Raw genomic sequence first — 25191 nt, 5'->3', positions numbered from 1 at the left:
TCGTGCAAAAACCGCTTGATGCAAAGGTGATAACATGTAGTCCTAAAAATACCAAAACTAAATACTGAAAGAATGTCACATCTTCTATATTTTTGTTGCGTGTAGTCTCTAACCATATTTATTGTAGTTCCATGGGGATTAACACATATGTGTCCATGCACATGAGTAGAACACTAGTCTCCTAATCAATCCATCAGGGCATCAATCATTTCTTCACGTAATTATCATATAGGGAACCACGGGGGTTTTCTTTGCTAAAGAACCTTGCCACCACCCTCTCTCCTAGCACCATCATCCCTTCTATTGACCAAATAGCCGTTGGAGTCTTGTACTGGCCCGCCAATGCCTCTCTAGACACAAAGAAGTCCATCAGAGCGTCGAACGCGGCCTGCTCGAGCACCCTTATCTCGATCGTGGTGATGTTTGCATGCTGCCTGAATTTGCAGTACATTTGGCCGAAGCATTCTTCAATTGTTGAGCAACAATTCTCCATGACGGATTGATATGCGATGTCGCCAACGACATGCTTACTTCTTGCATTGGTTATCTCCCAGAACAGGACGTAGTGGCCTGTCAACTTGGATATGTCTGCAAACGCGGTGCTTCCACTGAGCATATGTTCTAGAGGGCCAAGATGGAGCTCAATAGCCTGTGAAATTGCCCTGAGTAGTTCCTCCTCGCTTATCTTCTCATGGTCTATGCTTAAGATGACATCATGGTGCCCCGAGAAGAGGAACAACATCGTTGCGTTGTAGAAGTCACTCACGGTGAGAAGATCACCAACTCGGTACCTGTAAAGACCTGGTATGGTATGCACATGATATATATGAAATCAAATCATAGCTACTGAACTAATAAATAAACTTACGCAAGTTGGCTAAACACAATAATTCCTATTCCTTTAGACAATGACCGGTTGCAAGCTCGGGATTATGTGGAAAGAACATTTGATTTAAAGTTTCATATTTTCTTTATTTCTTCAAACTAGGTAATTGCCCGTGCGTTGCAACGGGAAAAATAAACATTTTATACACAGTTGACATAATTTACCCATCAACACTAATACAATAAAACATATACTTTTATGATCCCTGTGCACCTTTTTGTTATAAATCACTCATCTTTTATTTTCTTATTCATCTTACTCATTCGTCTCTTACTCCACCCACTATCTCTGTCTCCCCAATATAAGCTCTAGATCCTTAATCCAATGTTACGTCTGGGTTGAAATTCCCCTTCCACCCCACCACACACACTTTGAATTTCGAACAACTAATGGTACAATTGCATTATACTTCACACTGTCTTAGCAAGGCGTGACTACAGTTTGTTTTCAAAATCTGCGCCGCATCCAGTCCCAGTGTACGTATGTGTAGTACTAATTATTACCAGTTGTACTAATTATTTATTCAAAGATGCCCATCACCTGCATTTATCAAGATATATGATCATTGCTCTCTCTCCCTCTCTGTCTCCTGTGCAGGAGTGCAACTCCTTTCTGTCTATCATTTTTTTTTTCATATGGAAGTAGAGAGGCTGCACGCCATATAGTGGTGGTATTCGAGAATGGCGTTTTGGAGGCCAAGCTCCATGAAGCCCTTTATTTTTGAAAATTTCAAATTCAATTTTTTATGTTTCAAAAAAATCTTTAGAAAAATATGCGTATATGTAAGGATGTAAGTCACATGTCTGTAAAAATTCATGATGAAATACCTTGAATTGTGACCTGTACGAAAAAGACGAATTCATGACCTGAGAGAATAAATAGTATCATGTGTTAAACAACCCAAGATTTATCTTTTTTGCACAGCCCTCATTTCAATGTATTTTGCGTTGAAAATTTACACACATGTGTGTTATGCCTTCATGTATATCTGTGTTTTTTTAGAATTATTTGAAATGTAAAAATATGAATTTTCATGAAATTTAAATTTTGAATTTGGAGGCCTCATTAGAGCTTGGTCACCAAAAGGGATTTCCGTGGTACTTGCCTAAATTAATCTGCCATAATGCACAACATAGCTGCCGAGTACACTCGGCAAATTGTGTGGGGACCGGCCAAAATCAATATGCAGCTGCATAGGAGCTCAGGAAAATCCAAGATCTGCATGCATTGCCATGGACGCCATCGAGGGGCACAGGTAGCTCATGGATAGGCGTCCACACCAAGGACGGCCTTGGGTAAAGGACGTTCCTCGCGGCCCAAGGCCGGACCATGCATGCTCACGTTCTCAGCTTTCTTGCTGTCTGCAGTCGTTGTGCGAGCGTGTGCATCGTCGCAGTCATTCCAAACGTCAGAGACTGGCGCCGGGTGTTGTTACGTTGCCCATCAGGCGCACGTGTCATCGACGCTGCCCAGAGCACCACACCCGGACCAGGCACTTCATTGCGCTGACGCAAACGCTGCACGCGATGGCTAAATCAGAGGCCTTGGTATGGTAGATACACTGATCATATGACTGCAGCGCGCCCTCCTACAGTCGACGATTCTCCGGTGCTTACGGTTACCAATTGGAAGATGGGGCAGAGAGGAGGCATCGTGGTGAACGCGCAGCGGAAGAGGCCGCCAGACGATAGATGGCGCTATCCTGGCAAAGCAAACTCGATGTTGCGGTTACGATTCAATCGGGGGAGTGAGACGATGGACTTTGGTACGTAATTGAAGCTGTCTGTTAGTCGATGTTGCGGTCTCCATATGGCATCGTGCGTGATAGCCGCTGTCTGTTAGTTATGATCAGTATTTTTGGTTTGGTATAAACCATGGGGGAGGTGGGGACGTGACGAAATCTGAGGGATGCCTAGGAGGTTCAACGAAGACGGAGCGAACGCTGGAAGCGAAAAATAGAAGGTTTGTCATTTTTATAGAAGAAGGAAAAAGAAATTGACTGAAAGAAGAGAAGAGATTGATCACCGCCATTGAGTTTATTGCGTTATCAAAGAATATATTTATTACCATACATGAATTGATTGCGTATGTATCAATTGCATTTGTATTACCAATTAAGAGATTGGTTACCGCATGTGATTTCTCTGGTTCCAAAGATAGATTCCAAATTGGAAAATCCAATAAATATGGAACCAGCCATTGAGTTTATTGCATTATCAGAGAAGATATTTGTACCATACAGGAATTGATTACGTCTGTATTAATTGAGATTGGTTACCATACGTGGTTTTCTTCGTATCGAAAGATAGATTGGAAAACCGGTAAATAGGGAACCAGAAGGGAGAGAACCGGTGGAGGGAAGAAAGAAAATTGGTGGAGGGGTGGGGGATCGTACATGAATGATGGACGAAGGGAGGACGTAAGAGGGGAGATGGAACCTTACCTTTCTTGATATTTGTACCATACAGGAATTGATTACGTCTGTATTAACTGAGATTGGTTACCATACGTGGTTTTCTTTGGTTCGAAAGATAGATTGGAAAACGGGTAAATAGGGAGCCAGAAGGGAGAGAACCGGTGGAGGGAAGAAAGAAAATCGGTGGAGGGGTGGGGGATCATACGTAAAGGATGGACGAAGGGAGGACGTAAGAGGGGAGACGGAACCTTATGTTTCTTTTAGGTAGTAGAGATAAGAGATTGGTTACCGCATGTGATTTCTCTGGTTCCAAAGATAAATTCCAGATTGGAAAAACCGATAAATATGGAACCAGCCATTGAGTTTATTGCATTATCAGAGAAGATATTTGTACCATATAGGAATTGATTACGTCTGTATTAATTGAGATTGGTTACCATACGTGGTTTTCTTCGGTTCGAAAGATAGATTGAAAAACTGGTAAATAGGGAACCAGAAGGGAGAGAACCTGGCGGAGAGAAAAAAGAAAATCGGTGGAGGGGTGGAGGATCATACATGAAGGATGGACGAAGGGAGGACATAAGAGGGGAGACGGAACCTTACGTTTCTTTTAGGTAGTAGAGATAAGAGATTGGTTACCACATGTGATTTCTCTGGTTCCGAAGATAGATTCCAGATTGGAAAATCCGATAAATATGGAACCGACCATTGAGTTTATTGCATCATCAGAGAAGATATTTGTACCATACAGGAATTGATTACGTCTGTATTAATTGAGATTGGTTACCATACGTGGTTTTCTTCGGTTAGAAAGATAGACCGGAAAACCGGTAAATAGGGAACCAGAAGGGAGAGAACCGGTGGAGGGAAGAAAGAAAATCGGTGGAGGGGTGGGGGATCGTACGTGAAGGATGGACGAAGGGAGGACGTAAGAGGGGAGACGGAACCTTACGTTTCTTTTAGGTTGTAGAGATAAGAGATTGGTTACCGCATGTGATTTCTCTGGTTCCAAAGATAGATTCCAGATTGGAAAATCCGATAAATATGGAACCAGCCATTGAGTTTATTGCATTATGAGAGAAGATATTTGTACCATACAGGAATTGATTACATCTGTATTAATTGAGATTGGTTACCATACGTGGTTTTCTTCGGTTCGAAAGATAGATTGGAAAACCCGGTAAATAGGGAACCAGAAGGGACAGAACCGATGAAGGGAAGTAAGAAAATCAGAGGAGGGATGGGGGATCGTACGTGAAGTATGGACGAAGGGAGGACGTAAGAGGGGAGACGTAACCTTATGTTTCTTTTAGGTAGTAGAGATAAGAGATTGGTTACCGCATGTGATTTCTCTGGTTCCAAAGATAGATTCCAGAATGGAAAATCCGATAAATATGAAACCAGCCATTGAGTTTATTGCATTATCAGAGAAGATATTTGTACCATATAGGAATTGATTACGTCTGTATTATATGAGATTGGTTACCATACGTGGTTTTCTTCGGTTCGAAAGACAGATTGGAAAACCGGTAAATAGGGAACCAGAAGCGAGAGAACCGGTGGAGGGAAGAAAGAAAATCGGTGGAGGGGTGGGGGCCGGATCGTATGTGAAGGATGGACGATGGGTTTACGTAAGAGGGGAGACGGAGCCTTATGTTTCTTTTAGGTAGTAGAGATAAGAGATTGGTTACCGCATGTGATTTATCTGGTTCCAAAGATAGATTCCAGATTGGAAAATCCGATAAATATGGAACCAGCTATTGAGTTTATTGCATTATCAGAGAAGATATTTGTACCATATAGAAATTGATTACGTCTGTATTAATTGAGATTGGTTACAATATGTGGTTTTCTTCGGTTCGAAAGATAGATCGGAAAACCGGTAAATAGGGAACCAGAATGGAGAGGACCGGTGGAGGGAAGAAAGAAAATCGGTGGAGGGGTGGGGGATCACATGTGAAGGATGGATGATGGGATTACGTAAGAGGGGAGACGGAACCTTACGTTTCTTTTAGGTAGTAGAGATAAGAGATTGGTTACCGCATGTGATTTCTCTGGTTCCAAAGATAGATTCCAGATTGGAAAATCTGATAATTATGGAACCAACCATTGAGTTTATTGCATTATCAGAGAAGATATTTGTACCATACAGGAATTGAATACCTCTGTATTAATTGAGATTGGTTACCATACGTGGTTTTCTTTGGTTTGAAAGATAGATTGGAAAACCGGTAAATAGGGAACCAGAAGGGAGAGAACCGGTGGAGGGAAGAAAGAAAATCGGTGGAGGGGTGGGGGATCGTACGTGAAGGATGGACGAAGGGAGGACGTAAGAGGGGAGACGGAACCTTACGTTTCTTTTAGGTAGTAGAGATAAGAGATTGGTTACCGCATGTGATTTCTCTGGTTCCAAAGATAGATTCCAGATTGGAAAATCCGGTAAATATGGAACCAGCCATTGAGTTTATTGCATTATCAGAGAAGATATTTGTACTATACAGGAATTGATTACATCTGTATTAATTGAGATTGGTTACCATACGTGGTTTTCTTCGGTTCGAAAGATAGATTGGAAAACCGGTAAATAGGGAACAAGAAGGGAGAGAACCGGTGAAGGGAAGAAAGAAAATCGGTGGAGGGATGGGGGATCGTACGTGAAGGATGGACGAAGGGAGGACGTAAGAGTGGAGACGGAACCTTACGTTTCTTTTAGGTAGTAGAGATAAGAGATTGGTTACCGCATGTGATTTCTCTGGTTCCAAAGATAGATTCCAGATTGGAAAATCCGATAAATATGGAACCAGCCATTGAGTTTATTGCATTATCAGAGAAGATATTTGTACCATACAGAAATTCATTACGTCTGTATTAATTGAGATTGGTTACCATACGTGGTTTTCTTCGGTTCGAAAGATAGATTGGAAAAACGGTAAATAGGGAACAAGAAGGGAGAGAACCGGTGAAGGGAAGAAAGAAAATCGATGGAGGGATGGGGGATCGTACGTGAAGGATGGACGAAGGGAGGACGTAAGAGGGGAGACGGAACCTTACGTTTCTTTTAGGTAGTAGAGATAAGAGATTGGTTACCGCATGTGATTTCTCTGGTTCCAAAGATAGATTCCAGATTGGAAAATCCGATAAATATGGAACCAGCCATTGAGTTTATTGCATTATCAGAGAAGATATTTGTACCATACAGAAATTGATTACGTCTGTATTAATTGAGATTGGTTACCATACGTGGTTTTCTTGGGTTCGAAAGATAGATTGGAAAACCGGTAAATAGGGAACAAGAAGGGAGAGAACCGGTGAAGGGAAGAAAGAAAATCGGTGGAGGGATGGGGGATCGTACGTGAAGGATGGACGAAGGGAGGACGTAAGAGGGGAGACGGAACCTTACGTTTCTTTTAGGTAGTAGAGATAAGAGATTGGTTACCGCATGTGATTTCTCTGGTTCCAAAGATAGATTCCAGATTGGAAAATCCGATAAATATGGAACCAGCCATTGAGTTTATTGCATTATCAGAGAAGATATTTGTACCATACAGGAATTGATTACATTTGTATTAATTGAGATTGGTTACCATACGTGGTTTTCTTCGGTTCGAAAGATAGATTGGAAAACCGGTAAATAGGGAACCAGAAGGGAGAGAACCGATGAAGTGAAGAAATAAAATCGATGGAGGGATGGGGGATCGTACGTGAAGGATGGACGAAGGGAGGACGTAAGAGGGGAGACGGAACCTTACGTTTCTTTTAGGTAGTAGAGATAAGAGATTGGTTACCGCATGTGATTTCTCTGGTTCCAAAGATAGATTCCAGATTGGAAAATCCGATAAATATGGAACCAACCATTGAGTTTATTGTATTATCAGAGAAGATATTTGTACCATACAGAAATTGATTATGTCTGTATTAATTGAGATTGGTTACCATACGTGGTTTTCTTCGGTTCGAAAGATAGATTGGAAAACCGGTAAGTAGGGAACCAGAAGGGAGAGAACCGGTGGAGGGAAGAAAGAAAATCGGTGGAGGGATGGGGGATCGTACGTGAAGGATGGACGAAGGGAGGACGTAAGAGGGGAGACGGAACCTTACGTTTCTTTTAGGTAGTAGAGACTAGAAATTTATGTCAAGCCTACTTTTACAAAGACAATGCCAGGCAAAAAAGACTATCTAATATAAAACTCCATGTGAAGTAGGGCAATATACAAAAGTGAATATACTTCAAGACTTATAAAAGGAGGGGCAAAGTAATAATGAGTAACAAGGAGGTCATATACCTAGCTAACCTGCATAGGTGGTGACAACCAACTTATAAGACCTTCCAATTTTGACATCCACAAGATCCACAAGCTTCATCTCACCCGAAACGCCATCGTCATCAAGAGTAGCAATTTCTTCATCACGAGGCTATATCTCCGCAAGCACAAAGTAGGCGATGTTGGGAAGCAGCGCATACGACACACGGCCGGGCGGGTTGAGAGGCCTTAGATTTACTCCCGCGACAATCGGCCACCGCAGTAGCTCTGGAGGATCGAAATGTACTGCACCATCGAACTGGTGACAATGGTGAGGGCACACCGTGCCCGCGGCCATAGCCTGGCGACAATCCCGTCCCAGGAACTGGCGGCACATTCTAACGCGACCTCGTCCGCCAGCATCGGGTCTGGTCGACGCAGGTACCGCTGGACGACGACGTCGCATAGGGGAGCGTGCATTATCCGACCACTGAGGCTGCCAGTGCGGATGTCAGAGAAAAATCTCCTCCTAGTTGTGCTCCAAGAATCTGATTGCTCGGACGAGGCTATTGGCGAAGGAGGTGCCGACGTGGTCCATGGCGTTGCGGTGGAGCAGGCCGCAGAGCAGCTGGCAGTACATGCTCTGCTCGGCGTCCGGGCAGAGGATGGCCTCCATGGGGCTGGTGCACCGGTCAAATCCGCCCACCTCATGGTCCCGGAACTAGATGCTGCGGTAGTAGGCGGTGGTGGCCGCTGGACGTGCAGGCCGGATGGCGTGTGTTCGATGGGGAAGGTGAAGATGACACGCATCCCCATTGGTGGACGACTCGCGGCCGGAGGCGATGCGATCCAAGAAAGTCTTGATGTCGTCATAGCCGGAGACATGCACACGCTTCTTGAAGGCCTCCCGAAGGTTGCCTTCCCGTGGCATGCCGCCATCCTAGCCGAGGAGGTAGGGACGGAGGTACTCCGTGTGGGTGTTCCGCTTGAGGATGTCTGTCAGGAGCTCCTGCTAGAGTGCCGCGGCGTCGGTGGTGAGGCGCTCCACGAAGCCACGACAGGCAACTGTGTCTGCGGGTCGAACTCTGGCAGCCACGGCGACAGCGCCATTGCTTGCATAAAGTGGAGTGGAGCAAAGCTGGCTGGATCTAGATCTACACAGTCGATCAAATGGCACAGTGGAGTGGATAAGCAACTAGCTTTGTTTTGTAGTGTACTAGTAAACATGCCCGTGCGTTGCCACGGGTTAATTTATTTTATTTATCTTGAACATGGAGAATATAGTCGAAGAACAATCTTTAGTTCAATTAGAATATTTAGAGCTTTCGTTGAACTATCGGGCAAAGATGTAAAGAACGATACTCATTTCATCCGGCGGTGCCTGCTTCAACTCTTCATTACCCTAGGGTCGAAGATGAGTTGTGCATGGAATAGGTTTTGAGTGGGAGAAACAAATGGTGGAAGGAGGGCTGCTATTGGAGAGGAAGGGGCGCATGGAGGACTTCAACTGAATGCCTATTTTCTTGACTTTGAAGCAAATTCGAGAGTTTAATTACTAATTCAAAGAATTTTCATATATTATTTAAAGTGAGAGCATTGCCATATACATGTTTTTTGTCCGACTTAAGACGATATAGTTTGGGCCACCGATGTCTATTGACAAATCATATTGTACCGGGATAGTAACCATCAGACTCACAATAAAAATGTTGTACACGTAGCACTTGTATTGAGTTACTGACATGAGATAGTACAAGAGCTGTATACTTCGCTGGTTGTCCATGCATATATGCTCATGTTGTGTATGTGTTAACCATGAAGTCCTTGTCGTATAGATGTACTAACTTCCTCTTCTGTTGTGAAATATGCAGGGTTAACCAGCGCAATTGAATCTTTGCATGGTGTGTTGCGCTTCAACTCACGCTTATCTACAATTTGTTTGATCCTAGCTTTCTTTTGTTCTCGCTGCATATTTGCATATCTCTGTCTTTCTCGTGCGCATTTTTTTGCCTTTTGTGTTGGCTCCATATTTACATATTTCTTTCTCCCCCGTGTGCATTTTTTTCGCAACTGGTCTGAATCTTTTTTTTTTGCTTTGCTATAGGCTTCACGATGCTTTTTTAGTTTTTCCCCCTTCATTGGTCATCCTTGCATACCGCTCTCAGTCTTTTCTCCTTCTTTGTTCCCTGGCATCTATGACTGAAGATAGCGACCCCAATTTCTTGCCTTCATGAGAGTTTTTTATGTTATATGAATATGTTATTCATTAAAAAAATAGATTAGATTGTGCATCTTTAGGTACAGTGGACATCAGCATGAGAACATATGTGTTTATATAGTAACGTGTTATTTCTAGATCCAATTTAGAAAAATAGGAAAATATTATTGAAGTAAGAGCACTGATGTACATATGACATTTTTCGTTGAACTTCAGTACGGCAATGTAGACCAGATGTTTATAAATAGTGAGAAAACATATCACACTGGCACATTAACCATCGTAATGAGTTATTAACATCGGACAATAAAAATACAACGATGTAGATCAGATGTCTATAAATAGTGACAAACCTAATGCCACTACAAGAAATACGGTCAATTATGACTCCCCATTTTGGTCGTTGATTCGTCATTGTTATCTTTTATTGACCTTTTTTGACCAAATTCAGATGGTCAACAGTTGGCCGTCAAGAACAAACAAACGTGACCTTTTTGGAATTTTGGTCTTAGATAGATTTGTGACAAAAATTTCAGGAAGGTCATTACCCATTTTCCCAAGCCACGTAGGATCTGACCTGGCTGAGGTGACGTGGCATTGTTAGTGACCAAATAGAACCATCATAAATTTCATAGCCCAGTCCACCAATCTAGCCTACATGGGCCCGGCCCAATCATCATAAATTTCACAGCCCAATCCAAACGACATGGGCCCTGCCCAATACCTATTTTCTTCATTGTAATGGTTTGATTTATTTGGGCTAATGCATTATTTTGTCAAAAACATGCACATCTTAGGATAGGCCCATTAGAAAACAAGTACAACATAATACAATATTTGCAAAAAAACTGTATATTTCATTTCAGTAACACATCACAGGAAATACAATACATCATCCATCGACTCCTATACACAGCAAGGTTCAAGGACCAACAACTGCACAACAACAAAAAATAGTTCTACAATTGCAAGTGCACAATAAAAAGTCCCAACAAGTACACAAGTGCACAACAATATAGATTGGACGAGAAGCACAAATATCATGTCGCTGGTACACATACATTATCCCATCACCCAGGCACCAATGTTGTGTCCATGTGCTGGATTTGCCACATGGTGGTGTTACTGCATTAGGGCCGTCCTAGCTTCTCCCTACCCAAATGGCACAGCTATCTCATGATCGATGTATTGCTCCAGCATCACTCCCGCTACAACTGGTGGAACAAGATCAGCTCATCAATCATCTGCACGCCAACAAACCAAGAAGATTAACCTATTTAGACTACTGAAATGAACCCATCCATCAAAATTTTGTTTCTAAACATCAGCATCAAATCAACACCAAAACTGAATTAACACGCACAAAAGAATGGAGCGTAGCCATATGCACAGCCTAAGAACTTAAGGATTGAGCCATTTTCGATACTACAATAATACATACAGCCAAAATTTCAATCCATGGACACCACATAGAAAAGGTACTAAGGCACTACTTGCTACTGGAAACCAAAGCAAGGTACGAATCACAGGCTATGCCAACAATAAACTGGTACCAAATCCAAAAATAACCATCTGAACTGAAGTTAATAAGACATTTTAGAATCAACTTGATAGTTTACAGTAATGTTTGTGTTGGACACATCTAGAACTGAAATTATACATCATGCCCAAATTCCGATGTCCAATGCTTCAGTTAAGTAAACACTAAGGATGGTACATAGTGAAGATTTGACACAACCAGAATTGAAATCACGAACTCCTTTAAAGACCTACACTAATTTTTTTTACACAAGCAACAAAATCCAACACGGGCAGAGACTATAGGAGTTGGAACCTGGAAATGTAGGTGTACAACTAGCACATCACATACCTAGTATCTAACTATCAACAATGTTCAGCATGTAAAAGCCAACTAGTAGTAATTGATGATTAGTAGACAGAGACATGAAACAAATTCAGTAGTAATGTGCATGCTCTTATCCATGGTATCATCAATCTTAACAAAACCAGAGCTAGTAAAAGAGCTCATCTCCATGAGTGAAACAAATTCGATCACAGCAGCAATCCATAATGTTCGATAACAAAAATAAGAAGGTCCTTAAATAGAGAACAAGTTGAATCATACATCGATCAAAGTGTTTGTTCTTGGTTTCTCTTTGTTAGAAGGCAGACATGTCAGAAACCAGAGAGACACTAAACATGCAGAAATATGTATGGATTGTCAAAACTTGCATTATCCTACTATAACTAGTATAACAAGCTGCAGGTTGGCATAGTTCATGAACCATGTACATCATGACAAATACAATATAATCCAATGCTTGACTATGAACAAAATTGAAAAATTACACCTCACAAATGTGGAGCATAGAATCATGGAGCAAGTAGGAGGGGTATAAGAGGACATGAGGAGCTCACCGGAGGGGGTTGTAGCCTAGGCCGAGCTTCATCACCATGACGGCGGCCAGGTGAGTCAGACGAGCCTACCATCATAGGAGTAGCGCCACCACCACCGCCAGAACTGAGATGTCCAGAGCAAATCGCCATCATATGAGTCACCACGACCGAATGATCTTGCAAAGGGTAAAGTCTCCACGTTTCAGTACAAACTAGTGGCGTCAAGAACCATGCAATAGCAGACAGAAGGTATATTCTAGTAACAGATGATTAGTAGACAAAAATAGGAATATATTGCACCAGCAGCAAGCATAAGCTAAATTTTAGTAAATGATGATTAATTATAACATAACATCTCTAGCTATGTTATTGTTTGCATATTACACCAGTAGTTGTCCACGGAAACAAATACAGAAGACAATGCTTCAGATACAATCAGAAACTACAAAGCTTGGATCATATGATATAATAAGTGATAGGCTAGCCATTGTTCTAGCAAGAAATGTGTTCAATTGCATGATCATAGTAAAAATCGTAATACAATACCGTATATTTGATATGTAGCTATATACCAAATAACAATTATATCTTGCAAAATAAAACACCTCATTAGTTTATAGGACTGAAGTGGATCATTAGTTTATTCTTAACAGCTCAACAGTCTATAGTCGCACGTGTGTAGCAACCAAGAAGCGTGGCAGAGGAAGATCTAGCATCTAGAATTTCAATTAATTTGCAGATCAGATCTTAGGCAATTGAGCCATTAGTAGCATGAAGGGTATGAAGGTGCTCACAGTTGGAGAAGTCTGAAGGAAGTGAGGAGGCGTCGGCGGCCTGGAGGAGGTGCTTCCACTAGCGGCCGCAGGATTGGCCCATAGTTCTAACAGACTACAAATGGTCATGCATGCCCGCCGTTTGCAAAGCTAACCACATAGAGATCCAAAGCAACAAACTACAGTTGCATAGGACAATAATATCACAAACAATTGCAGGATTCTATTAGGACCAGATCCACCTTGCAAAATTGCACTCTTCATACTATGTAGCATGCTAGTATACCAATATGGTCTAGTTTGTGGACTAGTACCTGCCGATGCAGTGAAGCTATGCTGCTTGGTCGAGGAGGCCAAAAGCAGCACCGGTTGAGGACGCCCATGGATGTATGGTGTGTGCCACAAGCCCACAAGTGCACCGCTCGAGGACGTCCAGTCCTCCTCATGGCGGTGTCTTCAGCGTCATAGCGGATGGCGCAGAGAAGTAATCTACGGTCCGAAAGCGCCATAACAATTGATGGTCTCAATTTCCAGCTTCATGGTCCCATTTCCAAGTTTTATCCAGCAGATCAACCTAACATTGGATGGATCACCCATGAAAAAGAAATATAGAACAAAAGGGAAGACAAGAAAATAATTGCATAGACTATTTGAAATTACAACAAGAGTGAAAAGATCCCAAAAGAATTGCATAGACTTGCATCAAGAGAAAAAAACTAAGCGATATGCATTTGTTCAAGCTATAATTTACATGGTGCTAAAGTTTTAGCTGCTTATGAAAGAATTCACAAGATCTCAAAAGAACTAATAGCAGCCAAAGTGGGTTTCCCACAATCAGAGGTATCGCATATTTTGCACGAATGTGTTCTACTCCTTCCGTCCCAAAATAAGTGATGCTGATTTAGTACAAAGTTATTATATAGTTGTACTAAATATATAGTTGTACTAAATCAACGACACTTATTTTGGGCCATGAGGGGGTGGAGTAGGGTGAGCCCCCTGCACAGTAGTCACTCCAGACTGTTGTGTTCATTAAAAATTCATGCTTCCTGTGTGCGTCCTTGCTCAAAGTCAAAACCTTACTTATTTTGTTTTCTAACATGATGCAGTGACCATGGTCGAATCCAAGAGCAAGGCACTGTAGGTTCTTGGATTGAGAGACTTCTAGGTGTTCCATGAAATTCTTTAACCTCTCTCTTTCATGTTAAAAGATTGGCCACTGTTGGTTCTAGAAATGGGATGCAAAATAATCTTATGCTTAATATAGTAACTGACAATAACTTGTGTTGGATTAATATGTAATTATATGCTTAACACATTAATTAGCTCTAAGTGTTTTATGTTTTCATGTAGTCAGTGAACTATGGTTATGTTCTTCAAAGTGCAACTATCCCTAGGTGGTTTTGGTAATTCCTAACAACATATATCTCATTGAGCTAATGCTATTTCAAGATAAATATTTCAGGAAAGCTCAATGTTTGGCATGGCATGGATGAGAAACGTGGACTCCTCAAACTGCTAAGGACAAAAGGATTGGCTCAAGCTCAAAGCACAAGACTCTACATTTTACTTTTAGTGATCCAAGATCACATTGAGTCCATAGGAAAGCCAATACTATTAAGAGAGGTGAGGTGTTGCTTAATGAGTTGCTTGCTCAAAGTGCTTAGTGATATGCTCCAAAACCCTCAACTACTTTCCCACATCCACATATGTCCCAAACCAAAAGTCAATCTCGGCCCTACAGAAACTTTCTATCCGGCGCCACCGAGTTGAATTGACATAGCCACTGCCAGAAACCCTAGTCTTTTCGGTCTCACCTATTGGGATCTCGGTCTCACCGAGATGGGATTGCAAACTCTCTGTTTCCCTTCGTAACATTTCGGTCAACCGAGATGACCGATCGGTCCCACCGACATTTCAATGCAAACTCTTTGTTTCCCCTTCGTAACATTTCGGTCCAACTGATATGAGCGAATCGGTCCCACCGAGTTTGTCTGACCAACTCTCTGGTTAGCTTATTACCAAAATCGGTCTCACCGAGTTTGTGTAATCGGTCTCACCGAGATTACGTTATGCCCTAACCCTAATGATATCAGTCCCACCGAGTTGACATGTCGGTCCCACCGAAATGCCTAACGGTCACATTATGAATTAAATCGGTCTGACCGAGTTTAACGATTCGGGGTCCCACCGAGTTTGGTAAGTTGTGTGTAACGGTTAGATTTTGTGTGGAGGCTATATATACCCCTCCACCCACTCTTCATTCGTGGAGAGAGCCATCAGAACATGCCTACACTTCCAACATACATTTTCTGAGAGAGAACCACATACACTTGTGTTGAGGTCAAGATATTCCATTCCTACCACATGAATCTTGATCTCTAGCCTTCCCCAAGCTTCTTTCCAGTCAAATCTTCTTTCAACCAAATCCATATCCTGTGAGAGAGAGTTGAGTGTTGGGGAGACTATCATTTGAAGCACAAGAGCAAGGAGTTCATCATCAACACACCATCAATTACCTTTTAGAGAGTGGTGTCTCCTAGATTGATTAGGTGTCACTTGGGAGCCTCCGTCAAGATTGTGGAGTTGAACCAAGGAGTTTGAAAGAGCAAGGAGATTGCCTACTTTGTGAAGATCTACCCGAGTGAGGCAAGTCCTTCGTGCGCGACGGCCATGGTGGGATAGACAAGGTTGCTTCTTCATGGACCCTTTGTGGGTGGAGCCTTCCGTGAATTCGCGCAACCGTTACCCTTCGTCGGCTGAAGTATCCATCAATGTGGATGTACGATAGCACCACCTATCGGAACCACGGATAAAAAATCTCCGTGTCACCATTGCGTTTGCTTCCTCAAACTCCTCCCTTTACCCTCATATGCAATTGCTTTACATTTCGCTGCTATACTCTTAGAATTGCATGTGTAGGTTGATTGCTTGACTTGTGCTAAGTTGCTAAAATCTGCCAAGAAGTAAAATTGGGAAAAGGCTAGATTTTTATTTGGTCAAGTAGTCTAATCACTCCCCCCTCTAGACATACTTCCGATCCTACAGTTCTGGACTGTAACTTATAGGGAATGTTTGGTGTGGTGTGGTGTATGTTGAGCTGGGGAAGAAGAACAGTGCGGGTGCAACCAAGTATCACATGGCTCATCTCTTCCCATTCGCTCTGCAAATAGCAATTGGTGTGCATTCACTAGTATGCCAGGATACCACTGTGTATAACTTCGTATTGGATGTGTGTTCGACTAATTCAGAAATCCTTAAATGCAGCTATCTCAAGGTAGGTAGACAGTGGTGAAGAATTCAGGGTGCTTCCCACCTGATAGCCACTCGTCCCTGTCCCATTATCACATCTCTATTTTACCACACCAAAGCAAAAAATGTGCAACTCCAGATACAACATTTCCAAGCATACACCAACAGAGGTGCCCGTTAACCAATCGAATACATATTGTTGTAACAAAAACTAGAAAGAGAGCTGGGAGATGGCCTCACCTTGCCGCTGGAGAGGAGGTTGATGGCAGCGACACAGGTCATAGTTGCTGTAGCGCGTAAAGGATCCGAGGAGGAAGGCGACGAGCAGGGTTCCCACGGGGCGAAGCACGAAATGGAGGTCGGCATAGAAGAGGCGTGGGTGCTCCAGTGCTACTCAGTAGGCAGGAGCGTTAGAGGCGACAATCACGTCCGTGATGGCGGCCATGCGTAGTAGCACCATCACCAGTGCGGCGCTCAGCGCCTTGCCCATGCGAGGAGGCGTCGGCTGTGCTCCCCCCTCTCTAGACATACTTCCGATCCTACAATTGGTATCAGAGCTTTGGTCTCCATTTGCTTTGATTTCCATAGCTTTTGGTGGTCATAGCCTTGGTCTCACAACCTAGGAGAGTATGGCGTCTAGCAAGGGAAATTACCACCGTAGAGGTCCTTACTTTGATGGTACAAATTTTGCTAGTGGGACGCATAAGATGAAAATGCATATTCTTGGACATAACCCCGCCGTTTGGGCTATTGTGTGTATTGGCTTGAAAGATGAATTCTTTGATGGGAGAGAACCGAACCGTGAAGCTACCGTGGAAGACTTGAAGATGTTGCAATACAATGCTCAAGCTTGTGATATTCTCTTCAACGGATTGTGCCCCAAAGAATTCAACAAAATCAATCGTCTTGAGAATGCAAAGGAAATTTGGGATACTTTGATTGACATGCACGAAGGTACCGACTCCGTTAGGGAATCCGAATTGGATGTGCTTCAAAGTCAACTTGACATGTTCAAAATGAAGGATGGTGAAGGCGTCGCTGAAATGTACTCTAGGCTTGCTCTCATCACAAATGAGATTGCCGGCTTAGGAAGTGAAGAGATGATTGACAAAGTCATCATCAAGAAGATCCTACGAGCCTTGGATGGAAAATATGATACCATGTGCACATTGATCCAAATGATTCCCAATTACAAGAATCTCAAGCCAACGGAGGTCATTGGAAGAACTGATGCTCATGAGATGTCACTCAAGGATAAGGAAGAGATCCACAACAAGTCAAGTGGTGCTTACAAAGCCTCATGTGAAGCTCCCACATCATCAAGTGAGAAACAAACCTTCAATGAAGAATTGAGACTAATGGTGAAGAACTTCAACAAGTTCTACAAGAGTAGAAGCAAGGAAAGAAGTTCCAAGTCAAGGTCCTATAATGACAAAAGATCTTTGAGTCGTGAGTGTAATTGCTACAATTGTGGAAGACCCGGGTAGTACTCCAATGAGTGTACGACTCCCTACAAAAGAAGAGAAGATTCTCCAAAAACAAGAAGTAGAAGTGAAGAATCACCACCAAGAGAGAGGAAGAGTAGAGATGATTGTTATGAACAAAGAACATCCCAGAGAAGCAAGGATTCGGAAAGGAAGGACAAATCATCAAAGAGCTACACAAAACGAAGACATCAAGCTCCTGTTGGTGAATGGGTATCCAGCTCCAACTTCGACCGTCACTCCGAGAGAAGCTATCACTCTGACTCCGAATATACTCAAGATGAAGGTGTTGCCGGTCTAGCAGTTGTGTCAACCAACTCCTACGACATATTTGACTCACCAAATGAAGGAATTGGAAGATGCTTCATGTCTAAAGGCCCAAAGGTATCACATCCCGAGTATGTTGATTTCAATAGTGATGAAGATGATTTGTTAGGTGATGATGATTTACTTGTTGACAGCTCTAGTGATGAATACTATGATGAAACGTCATTTAGTCATGCAAATCAAGATAAAATGAATGACAATGATAAGGAGAAGATTTAGCGCCTAACTAAAGAACTAAACACTCTTAAGTTAGCTCATGAAACTATCTTGGAAGATCATCGAGAACTTTTAAAGACTCATGAGAGGTTACTCTTTGAAAAGCTCAACCTTAAGCAAGAGAATGAGTTTTTAAAGGCAACCAATGATGATATTCGCAAGAAAAGTTCTGCTTACATTGCCAAGCATTTACTCTTATCTACTTACATGCCACAAGTCATGTCTAGTAACAAGAACAAGAAAGATTCTTCTTCTAGTAGTAACAATAATCATGCTAAATCCAATATTGTTGCTTCTAGTAGTTCTCTTGATTCCACTAATGATTCTCTTAGCCAAGTTACACTTGAGCAACAAAATAACTTATTGAAGGGAATTATAGAGAAAGGTGTTTAAAAGAGCCTTGCCAGAAGTAAGCAATTCAAGGAGATTGTATGCAAGCAAGGAAGGCACTGGAAGAATCAAGGTGTTGGTTTTGAACGAAAGTTCAATGCCAATGGAGTTGAGTGGGAAGAAGATCAATACCCCAAGACGAAGTTTGTTCCTCAACAAGAGAAGTACGATCCTACACTAGTAGAAAAGAGGGCTCTGGTCCACCCCGGGTTAGCCCATTAGTCCCGGTTCAGTCTAGAACCGGGACTAATGGGGGCATTAGTCCCGGTTCGTGCGCCCAGGGGCCACGTGGGCCATTTGTCCCGGTTCGTCTGGACCTTTTAGTCCCGGTTGGTGCCACGAAGCGGGACTAAAGGGTGCGATGCCCATTAGTCCCGGTTCGTGGCACCAACCGGGACTAAAGGGTTAGACCTTTAGTCCCGGTTCGTGCCACCAACCGGTACTAATGGGGTTTGAGGCATTAGTACCGGTTCATGGCACGAACCGGTACTAAAGGTCCCATTTTAAAACTCCACCCCCTGTGGATCGCCTTTTCAGTTTTAAAAAAATAAAAGAAAATTATGAAAATGTGAAAAAATAAAAGAAAATAAGTTTCCCATGTGATATGTGGTCGATTTGTTGGGAAAATTTGCAAATATGAATTTCGACTTTATTTGCAAAATCTCTCGAGAATTTGTAAAAATGGGCATAACTTTTGCATACTAACTCGGATGAAAAAGTTTTTTATATGAAAAATCATCTACTCGAAAAGTTACATCCAAATTTAAACGGGGGAACTTCGTTAAACATTTTCAAAATCCTCAAAAACCTAACAGAAAAAGTTACGGGCCGTTTTAGATCTAGAGTGGAAAAAATCGAAAAAATTTCAAATTGTGGTCAAACAATGGTCAAACTAATTATTCTACAATATTTGTGTTACTAAATAATTATTTCAGTTATTTTGAATTTTGGTCAAATCTGGTCAAACTGTGGTCAAACAATGGTTAAACTATGGTCAAACAATGGTGAAACTGTGGTCAAACAATGGTCAAACTAATTATTCAAGAAATATTAGTGTTACTAAATAATTATTATTTTTTAAAACAATAATTTCAAACTCAAACAGTGAAATGTGTCACTTCATGCTCAAGCAAAATTCCTGAAGGTTAATAGGATTGACATCTTACTATTGTCAGGAAAATAACAATGCAGACTTGGAAACGAGGGAGAATAGAACCCGGAAGTTAAGCGTGCTCAGGCTGGGGGAGTGGGAGGATGGGTGACCGTTCGGGAAGTTAGATGATTTGGAATTATGAGGGGTGATTAGAGATTAGAGGATAAATTGAGCAGTGATGATTGGTGGTGATTAGAGATTAGAGGTTAAAATAATTCAGAAATTTGAAAATAAAAAAATAATATATTTTTTTAAAAAAAATTCAAAAAAATCGTAAAATTTCCTTTTGTCCCGGTTGGTGTTACCAACCGGGACTAAAGGTGGAGCTTCACGTGGCCGCGGCCTTTAGTCCCGGTTCGTTTAAGAACCGGGACTAAAGGGGGGAGGCATTAGTAACGACCCTTTAGTCCCGGTTCAAAAACCGGGACTAAAGGGCCTTACCAACCGGGACAAAAGCCCCTTTATCTACTAGTGCTACTTCTTTCAAGGGAACACAAGCTCAAGATGATCTTCCACCACAAGACCACAAGCAAAAAGGCAAGGACAAGCTTCAAGAGGAGATTGATGCATTCGAAGAAGCTCCTAAGGCCTTGGTCAAGTGGATTCCCATGACTACATAAAGTTCTACTTCATCAAGTACGACTACAACTTCAAGGATTACCATCAAGATGATGTGGATCCCCAAGAAGAAGAACTAGAGAGTTCTTGAGGGTGACTCCGCCAACATACTTTACTCTTATCATTTTGGCGAGGACAAGTGCAAACAACTTCCATATCACTCTATGTCTATGTATATCCTTGTTTGTTCCTTGTGGAACTAACCCGTGTAGGTATTGAAAGTGCAACTCACTCCAATGGATTGCTCCGAATGATCTACATCAACATTGAGCATCCACATCTTCAACGCCTACATGAAGTCATCATCGAAAAAACCCAAGGTTAGTTCATCCCTCTTGGAGGGGATATCACATCTAGGGGGAGCTTTACTGTAAAGAATTGAGCTAAAGCAACTCTAATGGTGTGAACACAACAATGCTTTATGTAAAAGTGGTAAACCCATTTGTGCTTAAACGATGAGTATGACCTATGATCAAATGTTCTCATTTGACTCCTAAGTCAATATACTCATATATAGATGACCTAGTCATCGCCAATTGTTTGATAGATGCTAGAATTGGTTGTGCATGCCTTGTCACATACTTCATTTGCCATTTTATTGTGTGAGCATGTCGTTTGCATATTTTACTCATTCGAGGACATCCACTTGTTGTTTTGCATGTTTGTCCTTCTTTTCTTTGACCAAGTGGATGGACAAGAATGCCTAAGTACCCTCTCTAGCTATCTATGCTTTTCTCATCTCAAAATCTATTCATGCTACATCACAAAGTTTGATCAAGTCAGATTCAAACCACTCTGCGCGAGGAGCACTCGGAGTCCCCGATTTGTCATAGACTTAAACTTCCAAAACCTCTTTGTGCATCTCGGTCTGACCGAGAAATCCATTTCGGTCACACCGAGTTCACTAAGTTGATCTAGGTTTTCATCTCGGTGCAACCGATTAGAACTTCTCGGTCACACTGAGTTGCAGTAACTGTTCGTAGTTTTGCATCTTGGTGCCACCGAGTTGTTCCACTCGGTCACACCGAGAGGGTCAGGTTATAAATACCAACGGGTCAAATTTTGGAATTTTTTCCGAAACCATTCGCCCGCACGTAACCTAGTCTGCCTCCTCGGGTCTCCGGATTGTCCTCTCACCTCCAGCGACCTCCCGCCGCTGGACTCCACCACCGTCAACGGCAATCTTCCCCGCCGTTGTCGCTGTAGAAAGTTCATCGCCACATAGGATATGAACTTGACTCTTTGTGCTATTCTTTAACTCTGATTCGTAGCATATTGCATTGCCATGATTCTTGCCACGTATGAAATCATCCTCTACAGCTAAAACATCCAGTAGAATAGATTTGATCTGAAAATTTAGGGTTAGGTTTCCGCCAAATTCATCTCGGACCGACCGAGTTGTTGAAATCGGTCTCACCGATTTGGCTTAGGCCATTAAACATGCGATTTTTGGTCTGACCGAGAATTGCAAATCAGTGTGACCGAGTTTGATTCTTTGTGAAACCCTAGTTCACTAGTTTATGTTCCAAAAGCTGCTTCGGTATCACCGAGTTTACAAATCAGTAGCTCCGAAATGCTTTCTGTGGAAAACTAAAACTAAGTTTTTGAATCAATTGTTTTGTAAAACCTCCATACTTTGTGATGCTCATCTACTCTACCTCATCTACAACCTATTCACAGGGTCTGCTGACAGTTGTTTGCTTCAAGATGTCTGATCAAAGTGTTAGTCAGAACAAGTCAGAGGCACAAGCTCAATTGAGTGAGGGCACTAGTCCCTCAAGCAGCTATGATGAGGGTAGCAGGAGCACACCTAGTAACTTGCCCAAGGAAGCTACTAGGACAAGGAAGAAGAGAACATCTGATTCTGAAGATGAGCACTATGTTGCAGCTGAGGATGAGGCCACTTTCCAAGAACAAAGAGGTAAAGAAAGAGTTTGACACTGCAGCTTCAACAAAGCCATGGATGAACAGAAAAGCTCCAGCCAAGAGAGTTCCTATGCTAATGGTCAGAGCATCCACTCAAGAAGCTTTGGGATCTGTACCCAAAGAGGTTTTTGCAGAAGGAAAGAAGAAGGAAAGAAAGAGAGGGAGTTGGTGCAAGAGAGTAGATCCAATGGCTGAATTTGAGAAGAATTCTTCAGATGATGAAGAAGAGGAAGATGATCCTGCACCAGCACCTAAAGCTCAGAAGATGATGAGAGATGCTATCAAATCAGGGGCTGCTCCATCTAAGCCCAAAGATGCTCCCAAGGCTGCTGCTCCTAAGAACAAGTCTGCACCCAAGAGGAACACCAGGAGTATTCTAGCTGAAGAGAAGAACAAGTCCCCAGTGCCTGAAGCTGCTGAAGAAGAAAATGATACACTTGTTTTGAGAAAGTTGTAGCCCAAGATTCCTGACCATGATGATGCACATCCAGTTGCAGAGAACATGAAACTCAGAAAGGATGCAAGACTGAGACAGTGGAGACAGTCTGATCCCTATGTTGTCAGGAGAAGAACTGCTGTGGACTACATGTTCCACACAAAGGAACAACAAGACTTCTACGAGACAATCCTGCTTGACAAGAAGCCCGTAGTGTGTGACATGAGATGGGTTGACTGGGAGTACATCAGGAAGAATGAAGATCATTATCCAGGAGTTTATGACAGCTTCCTTGCGGAGTTGACACATTTGTTTCTCAGGAGCCCACCAAGTGGAATGATGACCTGATCATGCAGTTTTACTCCACTGCCCACTTCTACCCAGATGGGAAGATCATCTGGATGTCAGAAGGTACAAGGTACCAATCCTCCGTAGAAGAATGGGCTCAGTTGATCAATGCTCCAGAAGAAAGTGAAGATGACTTGGATGTCTATGCCAAGAAGAAGAAGAATCACAACTCCATGGCTAGCATGTACAGAGATATCCCAGATGCTTCTTTGGAAACTCATAAGTTTGGATCTGTACATTACTTGTTTTTTGGTTTGCCTACCATCAAGTGGATCCTGAGGCACACATTGCTGCCCAAGTCAGGTGATCACAAGATGATCAGAGGACATGCTATCAACTTGCTGCATATATTTGATGTGCCTCAAAAGTTCAAAGTCACGTGTCTGATTGTGGAGACAATCAAAAGGACTGCTGCTGATCAGAAGAGAATCTTGTGGGTATTCCCCACACATTCAAGAGCTCATTAACTCCAAGATGGGAAAAGGCAAATATCTGCTGGATAAGGAGCACCTGCGCATCTACCCTAACTTTGAGGACAACACTATTGTCATGGATGAGAATGAGCCATCGTCTACTCAAGCACATGAGAAGAGAGAGAAGGCAAAGGAAAAGAAAAATGCAAAGATGCCAACAGCTGAAGAAGCATCTCAGTTATTCTTGAAGAGCAAGCAAGATCAGCTTGGATATTTTATTGCCTCCACCTTGAGGATTCAGAAGGGATTGGTGATACGTCTCCGACGTATCTATAATTTATGAAGCATACATGCTATTTTATTATCTATTTTGAATGATTATGGTCTTTATTATACACTTTTATATTACTTTTGGGACTAACCTATCAACCGGAGGCCAACCCATATTGCTGTTTTATGGCCTTTTTCAGTATTTCGAAGAAAAGGAATACCAAACGGAGTCCAAACGGAATGAAACCTTCGGCAGCGTGATTTTTGGAAAGATTATGATCCAGGAGACTTGGAGTGCAAGCTGGGGGTCATCGAGGAAGCCATGAGATAGGGGGGCACGCCCACCCCCTGGGCGCGCCCTACCCTCTCGTGGGCCCCTCGAGGCTCCCCCGACCGGCTTCTTTCACCTATATAAGCCTACGTACCCTAAAAACATCGAATATCAAGATAGATCGGGAGTTCCGCCGCCACAAGCCTCTGTAGCCACTAGAAACCTCTCGGGAGCACTTCCCGGCACCCTGCCGGAGGGGGGATCCTTCACCGGTTGCCATCTTCATCATCCCGGCGCTATCCATGACAAGGAGGGTGTAGTTCACCCTCGAGGCTGAGGGTATGTACCAGTAGCTATGTGTTTGATCTCTCCCTCTCTCGTGTTCTCTCTCGTGTTCCCTCTATGGCACGATCTTCATGTATCCCGAGCTTTGCTATTGTAGTTAGATCTTATGATGTTTCTCCCCCTCTACTCTCTTGTGATGAATTGAGTTTTCCCTTTGAAGTTATCTTATCAGATTGAGTCTTTTATGAGAACACTTAACGTATGTCTTGCCGTGCTTATCTGTGGTGACAATGGGATATCACGTGCCACTTGATGTATGTTTTGTTGACCAACTTGCTGGTTCCACCCATGAACCTATGCATAGGGGTTGGCCCACGTTCTTGACTCTCCGGTAGAAACTTTGGGGCACTCTTTGAAGTACTTTGTGTTGGCTGAATAGATGAATCTGAGATTGGGTGATGCATATCGTATAATCATGCCCACAGATACTTGAGGTGACAATTGAGTATCTAGGTGACATTAGGGTTTTGGTTGATTTGTGTCTTAAGGTGTTATTCTAGTATGAAATCTATGATGGATTGAGCGGAAAGAATAGCTTTACATTATTTTACTAAAAACTCTTGAATAGGTAGAATAGAACGGATAACTTTGAGGTGGTTTCGTACCCTACCATAATCTCTTCGCTTGTTCTCCGCAATTAGTGGCTTTGGAGTGACTCTTTGTTGCATGTTGAGGGATTGTTATATGATCTATCTATGTTATTATTGTTGAGAGAACTTCCACTAATGAAAGTATGAACCTTAGGCCTTGTTTCCTACCATTGCAATACCGTTTATGCTCACTTTTATCATTAGTTACCTTGCTTTTTTTA

The 25191-nt window shown here is 42.5% G+C and overlaps 1 pseudogene; it reads right to left on the bottom strand.

Annotated features, from left to right (window-relative positions):
- Positions 1-205: 205 nt before the first annotated feature.
- On the bottom strand, positions 206-8474 carry LOC123084307 (probable indole-3-acetic acid-amido synthetase GH3.7; annotated as a pseudogene).
- Between the last annotated feature and the right edge of the window lie 16717 nt (positions 8475-25191).

The sequence above is a fragment of the Triticum aestivum genome, chromosome 4A (assembly GCF_018294505.1).
Source record: "Triticum aestivum cultivar Chinese Spring chromosome 4A, IWGSC CS RefSeq v2.1, whole genome shotgun sequence".
Lineage (NCBI taxonomy): Eukaryota > Viridiplantae > Streptophyta > Magnoliopsida > Poales > Poaceae > Triticum > Triticum aestivum.
Note: the sequence above shows the minus strand (reverse complement) of the source record. Positions and strands in the feature narration are given on the sequence as shown.